Here is a 25,250-nt window from a genome sequence, read left to right as displayed (position 1 = left end):
TTCCAATTATTATGGTTCCAACATAATGTTCTAGTTTTCCAAACAATAGAGATCAAAATAGGTAATCTTATCGATAATGTAAGACCTCTTGAGAACACTCACTACTTTAATACAATGCAACCGCATATCATAATTTACAACCTATCATTGAAAATTCAAGGTACGGTAAGAAGATAAGCAAAGAGCTATCAATTAAATAATACACATTTATGCATACACATCAAATAAGCTTTTCATTCACACTTTCTAAACATAATAAGGGAATTGCATATATTCAAAGGAAAGTTCAATGGAGCATTGCTAAAATATATCTTCAATCAAATTGGTTTAAAGAAACACATAAAATAACCTTTCGTGGAACACATTAATACACTCTTGAAGCTACTATAACATGTTCTCTTTTGATACTTCTTTTACAACCAAATCAATTTCACAAAATCAACTATTCGCATATTAATGCACCTTACTTAAGATAGAATTTAATTATATTACTCCTACGAAACACATGGAGAATTATTTAGTGTAAACATACAATTTTTCTCAATATCCAATATGCACTTTCAAACCAAAGCCCTTTTATAATCTAAAACCACATAAACATTATAAGGCCCACACAAGGGCTCAAGAAAACGCAGCGTTTCTCTTGCAATAAGAAAGCTCACATAAGAGATAAATACACATATAACAAAAACATTTAATTTCTATAGAGAGAGAGAGAAGAGGAAGGATGATAATCATTCATTTTACTACAAAATAAGCATTCAATATTTACCATACAAGTCCTTCAAGTGGACAAGACTAAGCTAGATCATACTCTTAAACACACGCATTTCATACTTTTAGATTCAAGACAACACTATCCAACCCAACTGAATTAGTCAAAAGAGTACTATAATAAAAAAGGAAGGTACATTGTACTCTTCTTCAGAATAAGAGAAATCATGAACCAAGACCTAAATAAGAAGACAAAGCACATACAATCACTCCAAAACACCCACATCAAGAAGGTGAAAACAAGGTGTGAACACACACATTACACACAAGTTAAGGTTTTCTCATTCACACACATACAAAAAGGAGGACAAGAATAGACATAAGGTCAATACACCTCACACCAACTAAGCGCACAAACAATACCAGAGATCCCAGTGTTTGCAACTTGGCTTTGATACCAAATGTAATGCATCGCCAGGAAATCCTGAAGGGATAAAGCTAAAACACACGAATGGAGTGCAATAATTTTTAAAAAAAAATAAGACACAACATAAAGATACAATAAGATATCAAAGTACAGATTACACAGTGAAAGATATCAACTAACACCTAAAGAGTTTCCCAACACGATTACTTAATTCCACATTTAACTTAACTTATGCTAATTAATCCAACAAGTCGATTGTCTTAATAATGAGAAAATTCTTAAACAAGGATAATTTCTTTCAGCAAGACAAAATATAGATCACAAGATAAAGTTCATCCATTAAGGTTTATTCATACCCTTCATCCATACTTTTCATTAAAATTTTAGTCATGCATCCAATTTAATAACACACTTGAATTTCATCATAAACTAACAAGATTTTTCCATGCATACTTAATTTCCTTAACAATTATAGAATTCATTCTGCAAATCAACTACACTCTTTCATGAACCACATTACTGCATTAAGAGATGATTGAAAACATGGATTTATAATTAATTTCATCTAATCCACTTACACATTCTATCAAAATGCCATCCATACATGCTAACACTAAAACATGAAACAAAAGAACAAAAGCAACACATAACACCAAAATGATCTCACAGTTCACCCCTAGAGGGCTACAGCTCCGGGTCTGCTCAACTGCAAGACCCCTCTGATAATTAAATAAGTTTAGGGTAAATAAGTTCCACATCATTTACATTCCTACCATCGAGGTGAATCATACCAATAAACAACCGACCACATTGGTCAATAATTAAATAAATGATCCCTAAAAAGAAACGGATCCAACTGAACATATCAAAAGCTAATATAAGGTCCATTGCCTGATAGTACTCTAACTAGAAACCTGACTCGCTATGGCCAACCGCAAATCACCACTCGACACCCACATAAAGGAAATGACCAGTTAAAACACCATTACAAGGCAACAACCAAACTAGAAACCGAAGACATAAACAGGTACCCCAAATCATCCAAACCACAGGGTCCAAACAAAAATATCGACATAGGACACAATCACAACTCAACCAGAATTGCAATGAAATTAAGCTTGACTACAAACACCATTTACACAAGATCCTAATATAGGCAATCTTTTCTTAAAACAGCCAAAAGCATAAATAACTTGCAATCAAAGATTTTCGAGACAATAAGAATGTACAACTATTTAATACAAAGAAATCAATTTTCCATTTGTTCAATAAGTTAAATAAGATCTCAAAGAAATAATTCTCCTAATGTATTTTAGCACAATTATCAATTATAAAAAATTATAAGCTTTTCTGAAACATTCAAACTATAAACTGATTTTATAACTATAATATAATTGTATGCATACCTATATATATATACATCATATATATATGATATACTCATAATTATATTACAAATATATATATCAACTCATAATCAGTATTTAAATAACAGTTAAAATAATATAATAACCACCATAAAGAAAACACATCTAATATAAATATATATAAATACATACATACATATATATATATATATATATATATATATATATATATATATATATATATATATATATATATATATATATATATATATATATATTTATATACACATCATATATATTATAACATAAATTATTATGTTTACCAAACCCCTGGGCATGTAACCCAGAACAATACGTCACAGTACGCACAGGGTTAAATAAATAATAGTACAAAAAAAAAAATGTTAACACGTTGGCCCAGGCATAGTAGCCCATGCTATCACCAGTAGTAGGTACTACCATCTGATAGGACTGCTACGGTAAGTAGCAGCTGCTACCGCTGGTAGCACTGCTATCGTTGGTAGTACTATGTACTACCGCTGGTAGCAGATCCTACCGTAGGTAGCCACTACCATGGTTTATATATATATATATATATATATATATATATATATATATATATATGTATATTTAATTTGTATATATATATATTTTAATTAATGAAAATAATTTCCAAATCCATAAAAACCACTTAACAAAATTTACATAGAAATAAATTTTTCCTATTCAATAAAATTCATTCACAGAACTTCATTTCAATTACATTTTTTTTTTAATTAGATTATCCAATAAATTTAATTCACAATTAAATTTATTTTTAAAGAAATCACAAAGATTTATTTAAAGGACTATCAGAACAAATCAAACCAGAGAGTATAATTTTTCCATAATAATTTTCCCAATGTTCTCAAAATTAAATTACTCCCATACACTAGAAAATTAACATCAAGCAAGGATTTTAATTCAAAACTTGATTTAACAAGAAGGTTTTGAAATTGACAAATAATTTACACACAAATCATTCAGAGAAAAATAGAAATATTTTCTAAAAACCCACAAGAAAAGAAGTCATCCAACCTAGTATAGTTTTCTAATCTTTTCAATAAGCTTCCAATAAATTTCTTCACCTAAATTCTTGACCTGTTTCCTATGTATCTAAAATAAAGACCTATTCCCTATTTAAACTAAAATTCTAGGTTCAATAGCTTTCTTGAAAACCTAAATTTAGAATAAAAGTAATTTTATTTTATTTTCTAATTTTATAACAAAAGATAAGCTAACATGCAATAATTAAATATCATTATTCTTTCTTTTCTTTTCTCATGCAAATTAGTTAATTTTCTAAATAAAGAATTAAAACAATACTTTAATTCTAATTAATTCTTTTATTCATTTTTTTTTTATTATTCTTTTTTATTCTTTTATTTATTTATTTATTTATTCTTTTATTTATTTATTTAAAATTCTAGGAACAATAAATATAATTAATCTAATTTATTTTTGCACTAAAATTTAAATAAAAATATATTTTTAATATCATGTAGCTTCCAACTTAATTTAATTAATTAATTAATGGAATTATCTCATAGTTGAATTGTTTATGCATTGAGACTATAAATTTAGTTAATTAAAAGAAATGATTTTCTCCCTCATTTAATTTTTAATTAACAAAGCTAATAGTTGCACTTCACAATATTAATGAGGGTAAAATATTTTTAATTAAATTGAATTCTCAAAATCAATCTTACACACTATATAAAATAAATATGAATAAAACTCACTTTTCTAATCAAAATTGATTTTCTTAAATAATTAAAATTAATCTTTCTATTCCAAAAAGCAAAAGAGATTAAATTATTTCTATTTCGAATAAATTTAAATATTTCCTTTTCAAAAATGCATAAACTGAATAAATTCGTTATTTAAAATTAACCAATAAATTAAACTCGCTACCAACATAAATAGAGCGATCTTTTTAATTAATGATTAATCACATAAAAGAAACCTATTTATTTTAATTCCTCAGTTACTAATGCGTAAATGAACACATTAAATCAAAATAAATACCTAGGGTTAAATACTCCATTTGCCACAGACCAAGCATGCAAACCAAGTAATCCAACCAATTACCCTACCCGCAAACCCAAATGAAAAGGAAGCTGACGGATCATAGACGACGCTCACTTGAGCATGACTAGGGTAAACCGAGGGTTTTACGACCACCTAACACAAATTCTAAGGACAAAAGAGGTATACTCAACCCTGTGAATCCAAGTGAAGACAAAATTCGCACCTAGGCGGTATTGTTCTTGCAATCTCCTGCAACCATGAGCCACACAAGCATACATATATATATTTAAGGAAAGTGTTAGCTCGAGATTAAGAACAAGAATTAGGAGGACAATTAAACTTACATAAGAATCGATGCGAAAGAACATTAACAGGTACGCACAATAATCATAATATCTGACTACAACATTACCTCATGGTAATTCAACCATTCAAGATTTCCACATAAAAACTCAACCAAGGTCAAACCGGTTTTACAAAGCTAACTAGGGTAGGGGTACTATAAGATTGCAGACAATTGTGGAGAGTGATAATGTTAAGGTGGATAAGCTGAATATATGTCAAATCACAATTTATGAGAAAAAATCAGTGGTGGAAATGATTATATCTGAACTAGTAGCACCTTTACCAAAATAGAATTTTGAACCATTTACTCTGATAGTATCAGAAAATTTTATAGTAACTGAAGAACCAGGAAGAGGAACAGGGAGTTAGAAGACTCCTGGGTATGTGAGATTGATTCATTCAAAAGATCAGATCATTGGGGATAAGAACAATGGAGTAATGACAGGAAAAAGACTAGTGACTAATGAGGTATATTTAATTTCTCAAGTTGAAACGGTATCAATAATTGAGGCATGTAAAGATGAATATTGGTTGAAAGCTATGGAAGAAGAATAAGATAAGATTGAGAAAAATAATACATGGAGTTTGGTTCCCCGACCTAAATATAAGAATGTTATTAGAACTAAATGGGTTTTTATGAATAAATAGAATGAGGATGGTCAAGTTGTAAGGAATAAGTCTAGATTGGTTTGTAAAGGATATTCTCAAAAGGAAGGAATTGATTATGGTGAGACTTTTGCACCTATAGCTAGGATTGAAGTTGTAATATTATTTCTTGCCTATGCTACCCATAAAAACTACAAGGTTTATCAAATGGATAGTCAGTGTGCATTTTTGAATGGGGATCTTGATGAAGAAGTTTATATTGAGCAACCTGATGATTTTTCACTTTCAGATGATACAAACATGGTTTGTACGTTAAGGAAAGTTTTATATGGATTGAAACAAGCACCTAGAGCTTGGTATGAAAGGTTGGATAAATATCTTTTGAAGTTTGGTTTTACCAAGGGTAATGCTGACAATAATTTATATTAGAAGATCACTAATGAATATATACTAATTATTGAAGTATTTTTTGATGACATTATTTTTGGAGGTGAAGATAAGAATATGGAGAAAGAATTTGAAATTTCTATGATTGGGGAAATGAAAATTTTTCTTAGGTTTGCAGATTACTCAGACTAAAAAAGGTATTTTCATCCATCAAACTAAGTATTCTAGGGAATTGTTGAAGAAATTTGGTATGGGAGATTCTAAACCGGTAAGTACTCCTATGATTACAAATGAGAAATTGACAAGGAAATATGTTTCTACACTAGTAAATCCTACAAGATACAAATATATGATTGTAGGACTACATTATTTGACTCAGAGTAGTCCTGTCATAATGAATGATATTTGTATTGCATCTAGATTTCAAAGTGATCCTAAAGAAAATAATAAGAGTGTGGTGAAAAGGATTTTTAGATACTTACAAGGTACATCAGAATATGATTTGTGGTATCCTAAGGATAATGAATTTACTTTATGTGCATATACAAATGTCAATTGTGTTAGATAGTTTTAATAACCAGAAGACAACTAAGAGGGGGGGGGTCAGTTAGTTGTCACAAATTACCAGAACTATTAGCAATTTAAAACTTTAATACCAAAACCCCAAATATTGATACAATAATAGAAATTAAACCAATTACGCATAAACAATAATCACAGAATAAAAACCATCCACATGACACTAAGATTTATATGTGGAAAACCCAATAAAAGGAAAAACCACGGTGGGAGGCCTACCCACAGTTAAATAATACTTCTGCAGTAAGTATGTGAATTACAATTTTGGGTCCTAGACTTGTAGGAAGGCCAACTGCCTAAAGCACACTATTCATCACAAAAGGAGCCTCACTGACTACATATAAATTTAGACTACAATTTAGAGAAGTATTGAACTACAAAAGATAGCATCTCCTATGCCTTAGTACAGTTCCAGTTAACTTCTATATCTGAGGATTGAATCCTCTTACATTATTAGCACATTACATTCCTTGACCATGACCTCTAACATAACCATGATGATCTACAATGAGATCTTACATCTATATATACAAAACCTCAACCATAAACAATTAGGTCAGCCACTAGATAATAAACCAAATTTTACATAATTACAAACCATGTCGGCCTTGGACCAAACAAATAATATCCAACACATAAGGCATCCCGAAAATATATCGAGAGGTCCAATCCACACGATACATTAAATTCAGCCCATAACCTAGATCAACGAGAACCCAGTATAGGTCCACACACTACAACAATTATCTCCATCTGCCAAGTCTTTGAACATGATCACCAACAACATCCTCAAACTCCAAAAACTACACCAATACCACTTATGCAATTCATCAAAGATCTTCATCAAAATCTCTATCGGTGAAACCCTCACCGGAACCAAAAACTAAGCTTCTAAACAAGCATGATAGCATCCGATCACTAGACCAAAGCCAACTGATCGAATATGAGCATGAGTATCATGAACAAGACAATTCCATCACCAAACTATACTAGAGCTTACCAGATCATACTGAATGGAAAACAACCAGAATCCACTAAACCTACTGGAACCAAAAAAGTATCGATAAAGCATCCAAACAGCTAGTGTTGGCATCAATGCAAACATAATCAATTCCACCAAATGGCTAGGAATCTCCCCCAATGGGAGATAACCAACAATCTCTCCCCCTTTAACATCAATGGCAAAAATATGACAAAAATATCAAAGAAAAAACATAAACCACTGAATCACAAAGATGACTACTCCCCTTGAGCAGTAGCATCCCATATCAATGCTGAAATGAATAGTATCTCTGATAATGCATGCCAGAGTGATATCAAACCACATCAATCAAGTCTCTATCGGAGGGGTAGAAACTCCCAATATGTCTCTTAGGTACTCAAATGATTTCTGGGGAAATTTTTAGTTAAAATATCCACAATCTGCTCTTTAGTGTTCACATAAACTAGTCTAACTTCATTTGCTTCCACCTTTTCCTTCAAAAAGTTATACTTGATAGATATGTGCTTTGTTTTAGAATGAAATATTAGATTCTTTGATATATCAATAGCAGCAGAGTTATCACAGTGAATAACTACCAGTGCATCACAATCCACCTTTATATCCTTCAACATTTGCTTCATCCATAAAACTTGTGTACAGTTAGTAGCAGTAACAACATACTCAGCTTCAGTAGTAGATAAAGAAGTACATGACTGCTTCTTGCTGATCCATGAAACCAACTTCTTTCCAAGAAAGAAAACTCCTTTGGAAATGCTTTTCCAATCATCAATATCTCCAACCCAATCAACATCTCTATATGCACATAAAGTAAAGTTATCATTCTTAGGGTACCATAAACCATATTATGATGTACCTTGCAAGTATCTAAAAATCCTTTTCCCCGCAATCTCATGATTTTCTCTAGGATCACTCTGAAATCTTGAAACAATACAAACAACATTCATAATGTCAGGCCTAGTCTGAGTCAAATAAAGAAGAACTCCAATCATAGATTTGTATCTTGTAAGATTTACTAGTGCAGAAACATCTTTTCTTGTCAATTTCTCAAATTCTTTCTCCCTATTCTTAGAAAATTCTATGCATAACTTATCTTCACCTCCAAAAATAATGTCATCAACAAATAATTCAATAATTAGTATATCAGCATCAGTGATCTTATAATGTAAATTACTATAAGCATTGTCCTTAGTAAAACCAAGCTTCAAATGATATTTATCCAACCTTGCATACCTAGTTGTAGGTGCTTGTTTTAATCCATATAAAGTTTTCCTTAATCTGCAAACCATATTTGTATCATCTAGTAGTGAAAAACCATCAGGTTGCCCAATATAATTTTTTTGATCAAGATCCCAATTAAAAAATGTACATTTGACATCCATCTGATAAACTTTCTAGTTTTTATAAGCACCATAGGCAAGAAATAATCTTACAGCTTCAATCCTAGCTACAGGTGCAAAAGTCTCTCCATAATCAATTCCTTCCTTCTGAGAATATTCTTTACAAATCAATCTAGCCTTATTCCTTATAACTTGACCATCCTCATTCAATTTATTCCTAAAAACCCATTTAGTTCCAATAACATTTTTATTTTTAGGCCGGTGAACCAAGGTCCATGTGTTATTTTTCTCAATCGGATATAATTCTTCTTTCATAGCTTTCAACCAATATTCATCTTTACATGCCTCAATTACTAATACTAGTTCAATTTGTAAACATACCTCATAAGTTTATAGTCTTCTTGTCATCACTCCATTGCTCTTATCCCCTTGATCTGATCTTCAGAATGTTTCAATCTCACATACCTATGACACTTCTGACTTTCTATTCATCTTGCCTGTTCTTTAGTTATTGTATAATTCTCTAATATTGTTGGTGTAACAGGTTCAACTGTCTATTTAGGTAAAGGTGCTACTGGTTCAGATATAATCATTTCCACTATCAGTTCCTTCTCATAAACTTTGATTTGACTTTTGATCAGCTCATTTAGTTTGACATTAGCACTCTCCACAATTCTCTATAATCTCTTGTTATAACATCTATATGCTTTTCTTTCATTAGAATAACCAAGAAACATGCCTTCATCACATCTAGGATCAAATTTCTCAATGATATCATCTCTCCTGATATAACATTTAATACCAAAAATTGTAAAATACTTAACTATAGGTGTATTGCCAAACCATAATTCATAAGGTGTCTTACCAGTTTCTCCTTTGATATGTACTCATTTGAATATATAAACCATTGTGCTCACTTCTTCTCTCCAATAGATATGAGGTAGACTAGCTTCCATCATCATTGCTCTAGCAGAATCTAAGATAGTTTTGTTCTTCCTTTCCACAACTCCATTCTGCTGAGGTGTCTAGGGAGTAGAAAATTGTCTTCTTATACCATGTTTCTCACAAAAGTTATTGAACTCACTAGATGTGAATTCTCCACCATAATCTGACCTCAAACATTTAATATTCAATCCTGTCTCAATTTCCACTTTAGCCTTAAAGATTTTAAACTTTTCAAATGCTTCATATTTCTATATTAAAAAAGTAACCCACATCATTCTAGAATAATCATCAATGATTAGCATGAAATATATATCACCTTGAAAACTTTTACCTCTAGCAATGCCACACAAATCAGAATGAATAAGATCAAGAACATCATTTGAATTATCTTGTATACTCCTAAAAGAGGTTTTTACTTGTTTACCCATTTGGCATTCTTTCCATAGCAGATTATAGGGCTTCATAATCTTAGGTATATCCCTAACTACCTTAGTTGAAATAATCTTCACAATGCAATCAAAATTCGCATGACACAACCTTTTAATGTCATAGCCAACTCTCATCAATCTATGTAATCAAACATGTCTTCTCACCAGTGTTCAAATTAAATATATTACCTTTTGTCTACGTGCCAGATGCAATCTCTAAAGAAGATTTGTTATTGATTTTGTATTTTCCATCCTTGAACTATAATTAAAATCCCTTATCTAGCAATTTTCCTACACTCAAAAGATTTTTCCTTAAACCTTCAACATAATAAACATTATCAGTATCGTTCTTACCATCCACTGATATAGTTACCTTTCCCTTGATTATACATACTTTGTCATCTCCAAATCTAACTAGACCACCATCAAATTCTTGCAGAGATAGAAACTTCCCTTTATCTTCTGTCATATGATGTGAATAACCACTGTCAATTACCCATTCATCCTTGTCTTCAATTTTAGTGGCAAGTGCCTTTTCTTCAGGTTTATTCTCTTCCAGTGCTAGATCATATTCCTTGATATCCAAGAACACCCATTCCTTCCCATTGTCAGAACCACTAGTAGAGTCTTTTGTAGGTTCATCATCAGAATCAGTAATGTCTTCCTCATTTGCTATGTAGCATGATTTATCTCTATTTTTCTTGTACTTGTACTTGTTCTGATATCTAAGGTTAGGCTTAAATGATCTTCTAGCTCTTTCTTCAAATCTTGAATTCCTTTCAGGACATGTAGATGCAAAATGACCAATCTTATTACATGCAAAACATTCAAAAAGGTGTTTTTCCTTCATACTTACTTCCTACCACTCCTTTAGGTACTCTTCTAGAAAATAGTGCTTGAAATTGCTCAAACTCATCTTCTTCTATCTTCATATCTTCTAATTCCTTTCATACAAAGTTTTCCAATTAGACTTACTAGTTGTAGATGTAGATGCATGAAAAGAAGGTTCATACATCATAGCTCCAGAAGGTCCAAATTCTTAAAGCTCGAACATAGATAGTTTCCAAACCAAAGTATCTATGTTGATAGATGTATTAGCCATTATTCTTAACTCATTAATAGAAGTAGCCTTAATTTTGTCAGCCAGTGGTAGAGCTCTCGGGACTTTAGAAATAATTTCATCTTCGCTCAGAGTTCCACCACAACATTGAATTCCCATAACAATCTCATTTACCCTTTCCATGAATGCAGTAATCCTTTCATCTTATTCCATCTTCAGGTTTTTATATTTCACCCGGTAACCATCAAGTTTAGAAATCTTCACTATAGGGTCACCTTAATTAAGAGTCTCCAACTTATCCCATATAGAGTTTCCAAATGATTTCTCATTTAATATAATTATTTTCTGATTAGAAAGTGCACACAAGAGGGCTTCTCTTTCTCTACAATCATTCTCAAGCTCCTTATCCAAGTTTCCTAGAGGAGGATTTCCAGATCTCATATTATAAGGTGTGACACCATTCTGTGTGATCTCCCAAATCTCTTTGCCAAGACATCTCAGATGAGTCTCCATCTGAATCTTTCATATTTTGTAATTTGTTCCATCAAGCCTCAAAATATCCCTCCAAAAGATATCTCCAAAAGAATTGGATGAACTTGAACAATTAGTTGCCATGGGATCTTCCTTAAATGGTTAAGCTTTCTATAGAGAGGAGCAAAGCTCTTATACCAATTGTTAGAAAGTACAAATAAATGAAAGACAAGTGAGAGGGGGGATGAATCAGTTGTCATGGATTACAAAAACTATTATAAATTAAAAAACTTTAATACCGTAATAGAAGTTAAACCAATTAAGCATAAATAATAATCATAAAATAAAAACCATCCACATGACACCAATATTTATATGTGGAAAACCCAGTAAAGGGAAAAACCATGTTGGGAAGCCTACCCATGCTCAGATAATACTTATGCAATAAGTATGTGAATTATAATTGAGGGGCCTACACTTGCATGAATCCCAATATCCTAGAGCACACTGCTCATCACAAAAGGAGCCTCACTGACTACATAGAAATCCAGACTACAATGTGGAGAAATGTTGAACTACAAAAGATAGCATCTCCTATGCTTGAGTACAGTTTCAGTTAAGATCAATATTAGAGGATCGAATCCTCTTACATAAACCCAATTCAATCTCCAATGATCGACCAAATCCTTTGGTTTAATGATATTACATTATTTCCACATTACATTCCTTGACCATGACCTCTAACATAACCGTGATGATCTATAATGAGATCTTACATCTATATATACAAACCATCAACCATAAACAATTAGGTTGGCCACAAGATAATAAACCAATTACATAATTACAAACCATGTTGACCTTAGACCAAACAAATAGTATCCAACACATATGACATCCCAGAAACACATCAAGAGGTCCAATCCACATGTTACATTAAAGTTAGTCCATAACCTAGATCAACTGGGACCCAATATAGGTCCACACGCTACATAAATGATCTCCATTTTTCAAGTATTCAAATATGATCACTAATAAAATCTAAAAACTCCACCAAAAGTTGCACTAACACCACTTATGCAATTCATCAAAGATCTTCATCAAAAGCTCTGTCGGTGAAACCCTCACTGAAACTAGAAACTAAGCTTCTTAGAAAGTAGGGTAGCATCCAATCACCAGACCAAAGCCAAGTGATTGAATATGAGCATGAGTATCATGAACAAGTCAATTCCATCACCAAACTATACCAGAGCCTACTGGATCACGCTGGATCCAAAACAACTAGAATCCACTCAATATACCTAGACCAGAAGGGTGTTGGTAAAGCATCCAAACAACTAGTGTTGGCATCAATAACAAAACATGAATGCAACACATAATCAATTCCACCAAATGGCCAACAAATTGGGCTGGAGATGTTGATGACTAGAAAAGTAATTCAGGTGGAGCTTTCTTTCTTTGAAAGAAGTTAGTTTCAGGGATCAACAAGAAACAGTCATTTAATTTTTTATTTATTGTTGAAGTTGAGTATGTTGTTGCTACTACTAACTGTACATAGGTTTTATGGATTAAGAAAATGTTAAAGAATATCAAAGTGCATTGCACTGGACCGGTACTTATTCACTGTGATAACTCTACTGCTATTGCTATATCAAATAATCTGCTATTCCACTCTAAGATGAAGCACATATCTATCAATTATAATGTTTTAAAGGAGAAGGTGGAAGAAAATGAAGTCAAATTGGTTTCCATGAACACTAAAGAGCAGATTGCAGATATTTTCACTAAAAATTTGCCTAAAGAACCATTTGAGTACCTGAGAGACGGGTTGGAGGTTTCTACCCCTCTAGCATAAAACTGATTGATGCTTATTGGCATCAATCTAATATGCATTATTAGAGATATTTTTCATACCAGCACTGATGTGGGGGTGCTACTACTCAGGGGGAGTAGTTAGCTTTATGATTCAATGGTTTATATTTTTAATCTGATATTTTTGTTACATTTTTGGCATTGATGTCAAATGGGGAGAGATATTGATGTGAAAAAGAAAAACTTAAGGAGTTGTATACACAAGGACAAGAGATATATGTGTAATTCAGATCTTTATAAAGATATCATTCATAGGGGGAGTTTGGTCTTTTCTTCAGATCTTCATTGTTATATCTTTGAGTGGGAGATTGTTGGTTGTCTTCCATTGGAGAGACTTGTTTGGCATTTCTTGGTACTTAAATTTTTTTCACATCTAGTGTTGCCATCAATGCCAATGGGGGAGATTGTTGGCCATTTGGAGGAATTGATTATGTGTTGCATTGATGTTTTGTCATTGATGTCAACAGTAGCTATTTTGGATTCTTTACCGGCACCCTTCTCATCTCGGTGGGTTGAGTAGTTTCTGGTTGGTTTGGATCCGACATGATCCGGTACGCTCTGATATGGTTTGGTTCTTGAATTGGCTTATTCATGATACTCATGTTCATATTGAGTCAGTTTGTTTTTGTCTGGTGATTGGATGCTATACTTTTTACTTGGAATCTTGGCTTGCAGTTTCAGTGAGGATTTCACTGATAGAGCTTCTAATGAAGATCTTTGATGATATGCATAAGTGGTGTTGGTGAAACTTTTGGTGGAGATTCAGGATGGTATTGGTGATCGTGTTTGAGACATGGCGGATGGAGATCATTGCCTTACTATTTAGACCTATATTGGGTCTCGGTTGTTCTAGGTTATGGACCGACTTAATGTAACATGTGGATTGGACCTCTCGATGTGTTTTTGGGATGTCTTATGAGTTGGATATTATTTGTTTGGTCTAAAACTGACATGTTTTGTAATTATGTAATTGGTTTATTTTTTGGTGGCCGATCTGATTGTTTATGGTTGAGGGTTTGTATATATATGATGTAAGATCTCATTGTAGATCATCATACGTATAAGGTCAAGGAATGGGATATGGAAATGTAATGTGCAAATAATGTAATATCAATCAGGTAGAGAATTTGGTTGATCATTGGATATTGAATTGGTTCTATGTAAGAGGATTTATTCCTCTGGTATTGAGCTTAACCAAAACTATACTCAGGCATAGGAGATATTATTTTTGCTGTTCATTCCTTCTTCCAAATTATAGTCTGGACTTCTATGTAGTCAATGAGACTCCTTTTGTGATGAGCAATGTGCTCTAGGCTACTGGCTTTCTGGCAAGTGCACACCCCTCAATTTTTATTAACATACTTACTGCAAAAGTATTATCTGATTGTGGGTAGGCTTCCCACTGTGGTTTTTCCCTCTAATGAGTTTCCCACATATAAATCTTGTTTTCATGTAAATGGTATTTATTATGTGATTATTGTTTATGCTTAATTGGTTTAACTACTATTCTAGTATTTGGTTTAATCATTTTGGTATTAATGTTTTGGGTTCAAGTATTAAAGTTTTAATTGCTAAATGTTCTAGTAATCTGTGACAACTGATTCACCCCCCCTCTTAGTTGTCTTCCGATTATTTAAACTGTCTAATACTTAGGATCAACTGACCTTCATTAGTTTTATATTTTCTGCTTGCGTCCTTGACTACTTTCTTTCCTTTATCCCTTAGAGAATTTTCAGTGGGTTCTTTCTTTTTCCTAGACCCAACACTTGACAAAACACCATGTTTTGAAGACATTGATTCATTGGTCCCCATGAGATCATATGTGAGATTGGTACCTTTGGATTTAAGATCTTTTTCCTTCTCACTTGCCCACCATTTCGAATATTCAATTATTGTTCTCATAAGGTCACTCAAGTCCAACCTTTTAGAATTTGACCAATTAACCAATGCAAGGGACTCATTTCTCAATTTGTCAAAGTGAGGCTGCTCAAACTCGGGATCTTCTTCAAGTTGATCTGCTACTCTAGATAGTTTTGTTTCTCTAATCAAATTCAGGGGAAGTCTAGACCACAATCTCTTTTTGCTTTCAAAACTGTCAGCTGCATTAGCCCAATAGTCTTCGAGATCTGGTCTATGCTCAAATATTTCACCATCGACCCTTTTCATCTGCTGAAAAGGGTCAAAATGTGCTCTAGCCTTATATTGAAATAATGGATACCAAGCAAGCTCCTTTTCAACACTAGCAATAGCATGTGACGATGGACATGTCTCCAATCCATTCCCAATAGTGAGATAAGATGTCCCTACCTTCTTTTGCTTCTCTCTCTGAATAATCATATAATTTTCCAGCAACCTCACAACTTCGAGCAATACTACCCCATTGGTGGGATACATAGGTAACTTATAAGGAGATCTAGAGAATCCTTGAATTTGTAGATAAGTAAACTTGGGATATTGGATGTACCATTGCCTGAATCTACTTATTAAATCTCGAGATTCCTGCAAGAACTTGTGATGCAAGGCACCTTGGAGTGTCCTAGTAATGTGTATTAAGAATGCATCATTAACTCTTTTGAAGTGAAAATTTTCCTTTAAGTACAACTGGGGGTAGCAATCGTAGACAACAAGTTGATTATCTTTATTTCCCACTTACCCTCTATAGGTGAGTCCTCTATATCTATAGGTTCGAGAAAGAGAGTACACCAAATAGGAACTCATATAGAATGTCCTATTTTCCTCTAAATCCTTCAGTTGGGAATCAAGATTATCACTTATAATCTTTTCCCAATCAATCAACTTGACTCTGGTGTTTATTTCATTGATGAAGTAGTACATCTAAGGCTCAAATGAAATTCCTTGTGGACTACCCATGACCCTATTTAGAAGAACTATATCCAATATCTTCCTTGAAATATGCTCTTATAAGATCTTTAGGTAACTTGGAAACACCTTTCCTTGGTTTTTCCAACCATTGATGGTTGATGTTGGCCTCATGTTCTTCAAGGTTATCCTAGTATAGTTGGGTTGCTTCTTCCTTGGTCATATAAACATGGTTATGATATTTAGGGATGTAGAAAGCTTCCTTGATAAAAACATCGCTGACATTTGCCTAGACTCTCCCATCAAGTGCTATGATCTATAGGATTATAGAATTATAGTGTTTAGATCATTCTACTACTAACTCAACACACTGCATTGTTGGAAGGAAACCAATAGCCTATACAATTCCATTTCTCATCATTTTCTCGCAGTTGCAGTAGGCATCAAATTGTCAAGGCCATACATTTGCTTCTTGAACTCCCTCAAGTTAATATACCATAGGTTTGTATCTCCGACTAGCTTCCACTTAGACCTCATCTTGGATTCCTGAGAGGAATCCCTATCCACCAAAAACTTCATCCTAGCTAAGAGATCTACAAAATAATCAAACCAACTTAAGTTAAAACTTATACTTTTAAAAGTAATTTCTGAGTTTGGTGGCTAAGTGGTCAGTATTTTCACTTAGATCTTGACACTTTATCATAAAAATGAAGTTTTCACATGTAGGTATTCTGATAATTCTGAAGAATATGTGGAAAACCTAGAGAATGTCAAATTTTGATTTAAAACTTGAACTCAGATTATAACTTAGAATTCCTCATTCAACCTTGCTTGGATAGGCAGAAAATATGAAAGAAGAAAGGAATAGTCAAATTAGCATGATCTTTCTTATTGAAAATTTGGTTAAAACCTTTAGAATCTACCAACAAAGAACTCAAAAAATTGAATAAATCTTCCTTTAAAACTAACTTCACCTTTGGTGGAATGAGAAGAAAAAGATAAGAAGATAGAAGGAATTTTTAAAAAATTAGTAATTTTGATAGATCTACCTCCTTCAGTTGGTTTATCTCCAAAATTTGTGTATGTTGTGGGAGAATAAGATTGAAAATGATACTTAATTCTCTTAGCTTCTCCAAAAATATGTTCAATCTATAGATATATCCTTTGAATATCCTTCCACCTACAAGAATGTCTCTTAAATTTTCTCTCAACACTTGAAAGTTCAAACTCTTGTGAAAAATAATGAAGGAAAGATTGTCTTATTTGTATTGAAGTTCAATTTCATAATTAGAAATAGGCAGATCCTCTCTAAAATCTGTTTCCATTTTGATTTCAATCTTAAATGTTTATGAAGAAAGTTTATAATTCATCTTCAAGTTACATAGTGTTAGGATTCCCAAAGATATTGAGAGGGGGGAGTGAATCAATATCTAACCAGTTAATGGATTTTCTTAATATATTAAGTAAATTGCATTCCAAAATAGTGTACAGGTAAACCAGAATTAATCCAGTAAATAAGAACAATAAACACAATATAGAAAGCACACCATAACACAATATTTTTGACGAGGAAACCTGGTGTGGGAAAAACCTCGGTGGGATTTGTGACCCATAATATTCATTCACTGGCCAATAAGTGAATATTACTTACAGAATGTGGGGCTTGCACATGCAAGAAAGCTCACTGCCTAGAGCTCACTACTCAAATACAAAGGAAGTCTCACTGACTTACGAAAGTGGATTATACAAATCCAAAGTAATGTACTGCTACAAAAAGCATCTGCTATGCCAGGTCCAGTACCGGTTTAAGCTCTTGCAATAATCATACAACTTACATCAATATTTGCTCCTCATATCCATGTTCTATTCTTTTCATACATATATCAAAATGATCCTACAAGATCTCATACTTATATGAGTCTTATTTACAATATGCCATGTCAGCTTACAAAAAGATATTACAATTAATTATATTAAGCAATAAGCAAAATCCTGTCAGCTTAGGGTGTCGGTAATCAATCTTTTCGCTACTAGTGAACTGTATGCTGGTGTAGAGTCTGTCGGTGCCGGTACCTACCGGTTTCATAGGATTGTAAGGTTTCCATCAATGACAATAACTTCAATCACCTACAATTTCTCATTGGAGTGTGCATTTTCCAATAGTCTCCCCCTTTGGCATTGATGGCAACACTCATGAGAAAAAGCCAAAATTGTATCCAAAAAGTGTTGTCCAAAAATCTTACCAAAATTGTCTTACCAAAATTGTGTGCTCCAAAATTGTGTGCTCCCCCTAAGGAGATGATTTCATTTTCATTTTTCTCATCCTATACTACTCCCCCTTTGGTATCAATGACAAAGGTTGTCAATTAATGTCAATTGAGTGTAGTTCCGCTCTGGATCCTTGTAATTAGTGGGTTACAATCTGATAAAGATCCGCTAATGCAAAATTAAGGTTGTTATAGAATCTCTCAGTTTCCTTTAGTGTTGCTTCTATCCTTTCAATTATATTGGTGAGTATGTGCATTTTCTCTTCCGGTGTCTTAAGTCCTAGAACAAGAGCCTCTGAAATCTCTTTTCTCAAAGAGATGAAGATATCTAGTTTAGGACCTAGTCTACATTTCAGTTCCTTTGCCTTAAATTTTAATCTCTCCTTATCTTTTTCAAGTTTTCCAATTTTCTCTTTATAGCCTACAATTTCCCATTCTTCTATTGATATGGGGTCCAATGAACCTATTATATTATCATCAATGTCATTGATTTCCTTTTATGTTCTATTGATTTCTTTGTCTATATCCTCTATCAAACTATTTGTCTTGCATGAATCTCTGTACAGTTTGTTGAAGTCCAATATTATCTTTCCTAGTACCAGTAATAGTGCAACAATATGTTCCTTACATCTGTTTATTGATTATGCAAAGAATTTTTCCTTCTCTTTATTCATTTTCTCTATGAAAGTATCCTTATTGATTTGATCAATTGTTAGTAGATTGTCGGTTATGTATTTAGACAATGTGTCTAATTGGCTGAAAGAATCTTTATTTTCTATATTACACTTGGGTGTTATCATCTTCAAAATTGGAATGGTGTCATCAATTGCCTTGTATGCAAGTGCATTGCAATCAGTAATTTTCTTAATTGAATCAAGCAATACCTCTGTTACATTGGTTGGTCTAAATTCTATCATTGAAGAACCGAATGATTGACCAATTGCTTTAATAATCTATAATCCACCAGTGTGAGGAACCTCTTTGCTTGTGGTGACCTCTGGTAGGTCAATTTGAGTCTTCATCTCCACTATCAAGGGTTTTGGTTTCTCAGCAAATGTCGGTGGCATAGTCTCTATCTGAACCTTTACCTCATCCTTCTTCTCTTTTGATTTCTTAGCGTGTACCTCTATCTTCTTCTCAAAGCTTTCCACTGCCGGTTTTTTTGATTGTGCCTCTGTGTTTTCTACTGGTTTCTCTGTGTTTACCTTTGAACTGTCTACTACAGGTATGTCAATAGATTTTTTAGTGTTATCAGTTGTCAGTTGCTCAGTAGGTTTTCCAGTATGTGCATCAGTCTGTTCAATTTGTTGCCCAACCCCAATTTCAATATTTCCAATTGTGTCCTCAACATTTTTCTCAACTGTAATATTTTTTGTCGATGGCTCAGTTGCCATATCTTTCTTCTCACTTGTATCCTTATTAACCACAATGTTGACTTCTTGTGTGTCAATATTCATTGTATACACCACCTATGAATCAGGATTGGTGTCTTCATGTGTTGTCTCCATACTTTCCACATTTTTCATTTCCCGTGGTGTATCAACATTTACATTCGGTGGGGTATCAGAAGGAGGCGGGGGCAAGTTATCTATTACCTTTATACTTAGAGGACCACCTACTTTTCCTTTACCTTTTCCTTGTCCTTTTGATAGAATTTTTAAGTCTTTGGTCATTTAAGCTCTTCTTGTTTTTCCTTCCCAACAAAAAGGATATCCCATTTGTCTTTTATTTCTTCATATATCTCATTAACTCTACCAACCATTAATGCTACATGTCTGTGACCAGTTGAAAGTACTGTCCGATTAGCCTCACTTATCAATTCATCAATCTCTTATGTCAATCTTACAGGGTGAACTGCAAGTAATTTCTCTACCTTCATCTTCTTATCTAGTTCAGCAATTGCTAACCTTCTTGCTTCTAACCTTCTATACAAGTCACTAGGTAGATCATCTACAACTTCTATCAAAAATTTCTTGTAGATATGTAAGTGTATGATAACACTATTTTCTATACTTTCCTTTTCTTCATTTGAAAATGTGTTATACAACTTGCTGATAGTCGATAAGTTACCATCTTCAGTTATTTCATTTAAAAGGTTGTCTAAGTGAGGGACAAATTGCTTTTCTTTCTTCTTTCTTGGTGTCATCTTCTTTTCCTGAGGCCTTACTGCCTATTGTTTTTGTCTTGTTCTTTTGGGTGTAGGAGAGGGTACCAGTGAGGCTTTTCTTTTTTCTTTCTACCCTTTTAAACTCTATCGGTATGTCACTGTCAGAGGAGGTACCAACTGATGAGAGATGTGCTTCCAGTTGTTTCCCTTCGAAGTCACTCTCCTTAATACCAGTTTTATTCAATATATCTTCCTTGATTGCTTTTGCCTGCCTTGTTCCCTTTCTAATTGTTTGCTCAGTTTTCTTTATTCTTTTCTGTGATTGAATTTTGTTTTCAATGGTTTTTGCATTTCCAAATACTTCTTTTAGTTGGTTCTTTAGGAGCTTCTAGAAGGGCTTTAGCATAAGTTTCAATTATGTTTTCATCTAACTCATAACCCATCTCTATAACACAAACTATCTTTGGGACCATTGCCTCCATCCAAATTTCATATTTCTTTATGACAAAGCATATCTCCTTTTCATATTTATCAACTATAGCTTGAGATAGTCTTATCTTGGTTTTCATCCTAGCCTTTAATGCTTGAAAATTTTCATTTATGTTCTTCGCTTTGTCATATCCCATGTTGTTTAGACTATCCAGAAGTTGTTTTCCTACCGGTATGTCAAAGACAAAATCCTTTTTACCAATACTGGGGACTTCCTTGGTGATATATAGTAATAAACATACAAGTAAGTTGCCAAATTTGAATGTACCTTTCTTGTCACCTTTTATTTTCTTCAAGTTGTCTATTAGCTCATCTTTTAACCATTCACATATGTCAATCTTTGCATTGTTGTTTACCATGTCATAAGCACTTTTGATACATAAACTAGAAACAAAGTTTAATTTGTTAGCATGTGTAGCTTTGTATCCAAGAATCATGCTAATGAATTTTACATTGATATCCTTTACATCATTTACTCTTAAGGATCTCTTGTCATAGGTTGCACTGGTTAGGGTCATTATAGTGTCATTTGGAACCATTTTAGTCTTGTTAGGTCTTCGACTGATGGAAGGTAAGCCCATCACTACCCTAACTACTTCTTTTGTTATCTTGTAAATGGAATCCAACCAAAAGAACTCCCCATGAACTCTGCTTAACACAATCCTTATAACATCCTTGGGAAAATCATGGATGCTAAGAATCTCCACAAAACCTAGGGTTTCAACTATTTTATGTTCTGGTTTCACATTACCATTAACATCACATATAACTGTCCTATACATGTTCATAATCTCATCAACATGTAGTTCTTCAATATGACAATGTATGTAAATTCTAGGATCCTCAACATATACAACTCCTTTGGGTATTTTTGAAAATTCTCCTAGGGTATTATCTTGCTTCGCAACTTCGGGAATGATTTTAAATACGGGCCTAGGGAGCTTACCACTTCTATTATAGTAGGGTTTGCAATGAATTCAGGTGCAAAGGAGGAAGCCATTGTATAAATACCTTAGTCTGCCTTTAGGTTTTGAATGCTTGAATGATTTGATTCACTTCTCATTGTTGATGCCTTCACTCGGATTTTCATGCTCTAAGGAAGTTTGAATGCTTGGTGAATGAAAAAGGGTGAAAAACACTTGCTTTATAATGTCATTTCCTTCAACTACCATATTAAATGCATGCCGGTTAAGTGAAACTTAACACATCTACTCGTAAAGAAGTAATTCAACTTCTCACCATCAACCAAGGGTAAATTAGTATGTTTTTCAATTTTCTACCATACCCCTAAAAGGTTTCTTTTCAATTAGATAAAGAATCTTCTACTGGTGGAGTGATACTCTGTTCTACCGGTGAAGAAATAGCTTCGTTAACATTCTAATTTGACTTTCTAATCCATTGTTTTGAAAATTCTTGTTTTACCTCTTCAACCTTTTCTTTACCTTTCAAACTAGGTCCTTTGTTATTTGTCGGTGATGTCTTAGTTCTACAAAATTTTGCAATATGTCCAATCTTCTAACAAGCATAACAAGTTACCTTGTTTTTCTGAATAGATTTTTCATGTCCTATGCTAAAAAGTGTTCTGCATTAATTAGATAAGTGTCCAAATCTTCCACAAACATAACATCTTACATTCAATCTACAATTTTATAAGTTATGACCAATTTTGTTGCATTTAGAACATTGACCAGTTGGTGCATTAATGCTCTAATAGTTTCTAGATCTACATTGATTTGCTCTATGACCATACTTGTTATAGTTAAAGCATTTCCCATTGAATTTGTAAGCATTAGGTTGTCTTACTGGTTTACTGTGATCATGATTGTTTGTAGTACTAGAGGTTTCACTAACTTCAAAGCCAAGCCCATTAGTATCTCCATCAGGTCTCTAAATTTTTAGCATGTTATCAAATTCCTCTGAACTTTTCTTGAATTTCTCTTTGTGTTGATTTGCAGTAGCCAACTCATTTTCAAAAGATTCCCTTCAGTCTCATGAGTTTAGTTCTATCATTTTGTGTATGCATCAAATTTGTTTTCAACATATCATTTTCATGACTAAGTTTTGTGTTTTCATTTCCAGCATCATTTAGTCTTATAACCAAGTCATCTTCTTTCTTCTTTCTATCTTCAATGTCTTTACAAAACCTCATAGTTATATCTTGCATTTCATTCCTCATAGTACTATTTTCCTGTCTCAATTTGTTCACAAGGTCATTAAGAGTTTCTTTTTCATCATCATCACTTTGCATCTTCTCTGAAAGTTCTCTTCTTTTGTTCCTAGCAATAGTGAGATTTTTTTGTAGTCCTTGAATGATTTGTTGTGCAGTCTACAGATCATCTTCAAGTTTCATATTCTTCAACTTTTTTGTATCATAGTCTGAAATAGCTGTTTCCAATTGCTTTCTCCAGTTTTCCATATCTACCGCTGTCAGAATCTTCCTGAAGCTATTAGGCTTTGGAAAATAGAGGACCAAGATCTGATACCAATTGTTAGGATTCCCAAATATACTGAGAGGGGGGGGTGAATCAGTATCTCACCAGTTAATAGATTTCCTAAATATATTAAGTAAATTGCATTCCAAAATAGTGTACCGGTAAACCAAAATTAATGCAGTAAATAAAAACAATAAACACAACATAGAAAGCACACCATAACACAATATTTTTGGCGAGGAAACCTGGTGTGGGAAAAACCTCGGTGGGATTTGTGACCCACAATATTCGCTCACTGGTCAATAAATGAATATTACTTACAGAATGTGGGGCCTGCACATGTAGGAAGGCACACTGCCTAGAGCTCACTGCTCAAATACAAAGGAAGTCTCACTGACTTACAAAAGTGGATTATAGAAATCCAAAGTAATTTATTACTACAAAAAGCCTCTTTTATGGCAGGTTTAGTACCGATTTAAGCTCTTGCAATAATCATAAACCTTACATCAATATTCGCTCCTCATATCCATGTTCTATTCTTTTCATATATATATCAAAATGATCCTACAAGATCTCATTCTTATATGAGTCTTATTCACAATATGCCATGTTGACTTACACAAAGATATTACAATTAATTACATTAAGCAGTAAGAAAAATCATGTCGTCTTTGGGTGTCGATAATCAATCTTTTCATTGCCAGTGAACTGTATGCCAGTGTAGAGTCTGTCGGTGTTAGTGCTTGCCGTTGTCATAGGATTGTAAGGTTGCCATCAATGACAATACCTTCAATCACCTACAATTTCTCATTGGAGTGTGTATTTGCCAACATATAGTCATCATCCTTGAGTTCGAATTCCTTTTAATGCAACTTGGTGTTTTGAATTCCAATTCCAAAATCAACTCAATCCCCAAAATTCATCCCTCAAGAAACTTTCTATTTTCAAAATAGTTCAAACTCTTGAAAATCACTCTAACATCACTTAGAATATTCCATTTTTTTCAAACTTAGTTGACCTTCATCAAGGTGGACTTTGTTCATGAGTTTGATCTTATCATTAATCACTTTTGGCAATTTATCACACTTAGGAACCTTTAAGGAAGACTTTACTTCATGTGTACATCCCATGTGTTTTCCACGTAGGGTGGACTTTGGAGGGACTTGTAAAAATTTAACCTTCGTTGCAAGGTGGACTTTAGGTTGGTTATGCTCTTAGGAGGGTGGACTTTTTGCTCTTCCAAACACCTTCAACTTCAGGGAAGACTTTGTGCACTTCAAAACTCTTTCATAGGGCAGACTTTGTTGAATTTTTGCTTGTCTTATCTTAGAGTAGGAAGGCGGACTTCACTCTCTTCATGACCATGGTGGATTTTACCTTGCCTTTTTCACTTATTTCCTACCTTAGGGTGGACTTCTCATACCTTACCTTGGGTGGACTTTTGGCTTCCTAGGCACCAAGGAGGGTGGAGTTTTGTAGTTCATAGCCTTTTCCATGGGGTGGACTTTTGAATTGTTCTACATC

This window comes from Cryptomeria japonica, chromosome 4, assembly GCF_030272615.1.
Source record: "Cryptomeria japonica chromosome 4, Sugi_1.0, whole genome shotgun sequence".
NCBI lineage: Eukaryota > Viridiplantae > Streptophyta > Pinopsida > Cupressales > Cupressaceae > Cryptomeria > Cryptomeria japonica.
Note: the sequence above shows the minus strand (reverse complement) of the source record.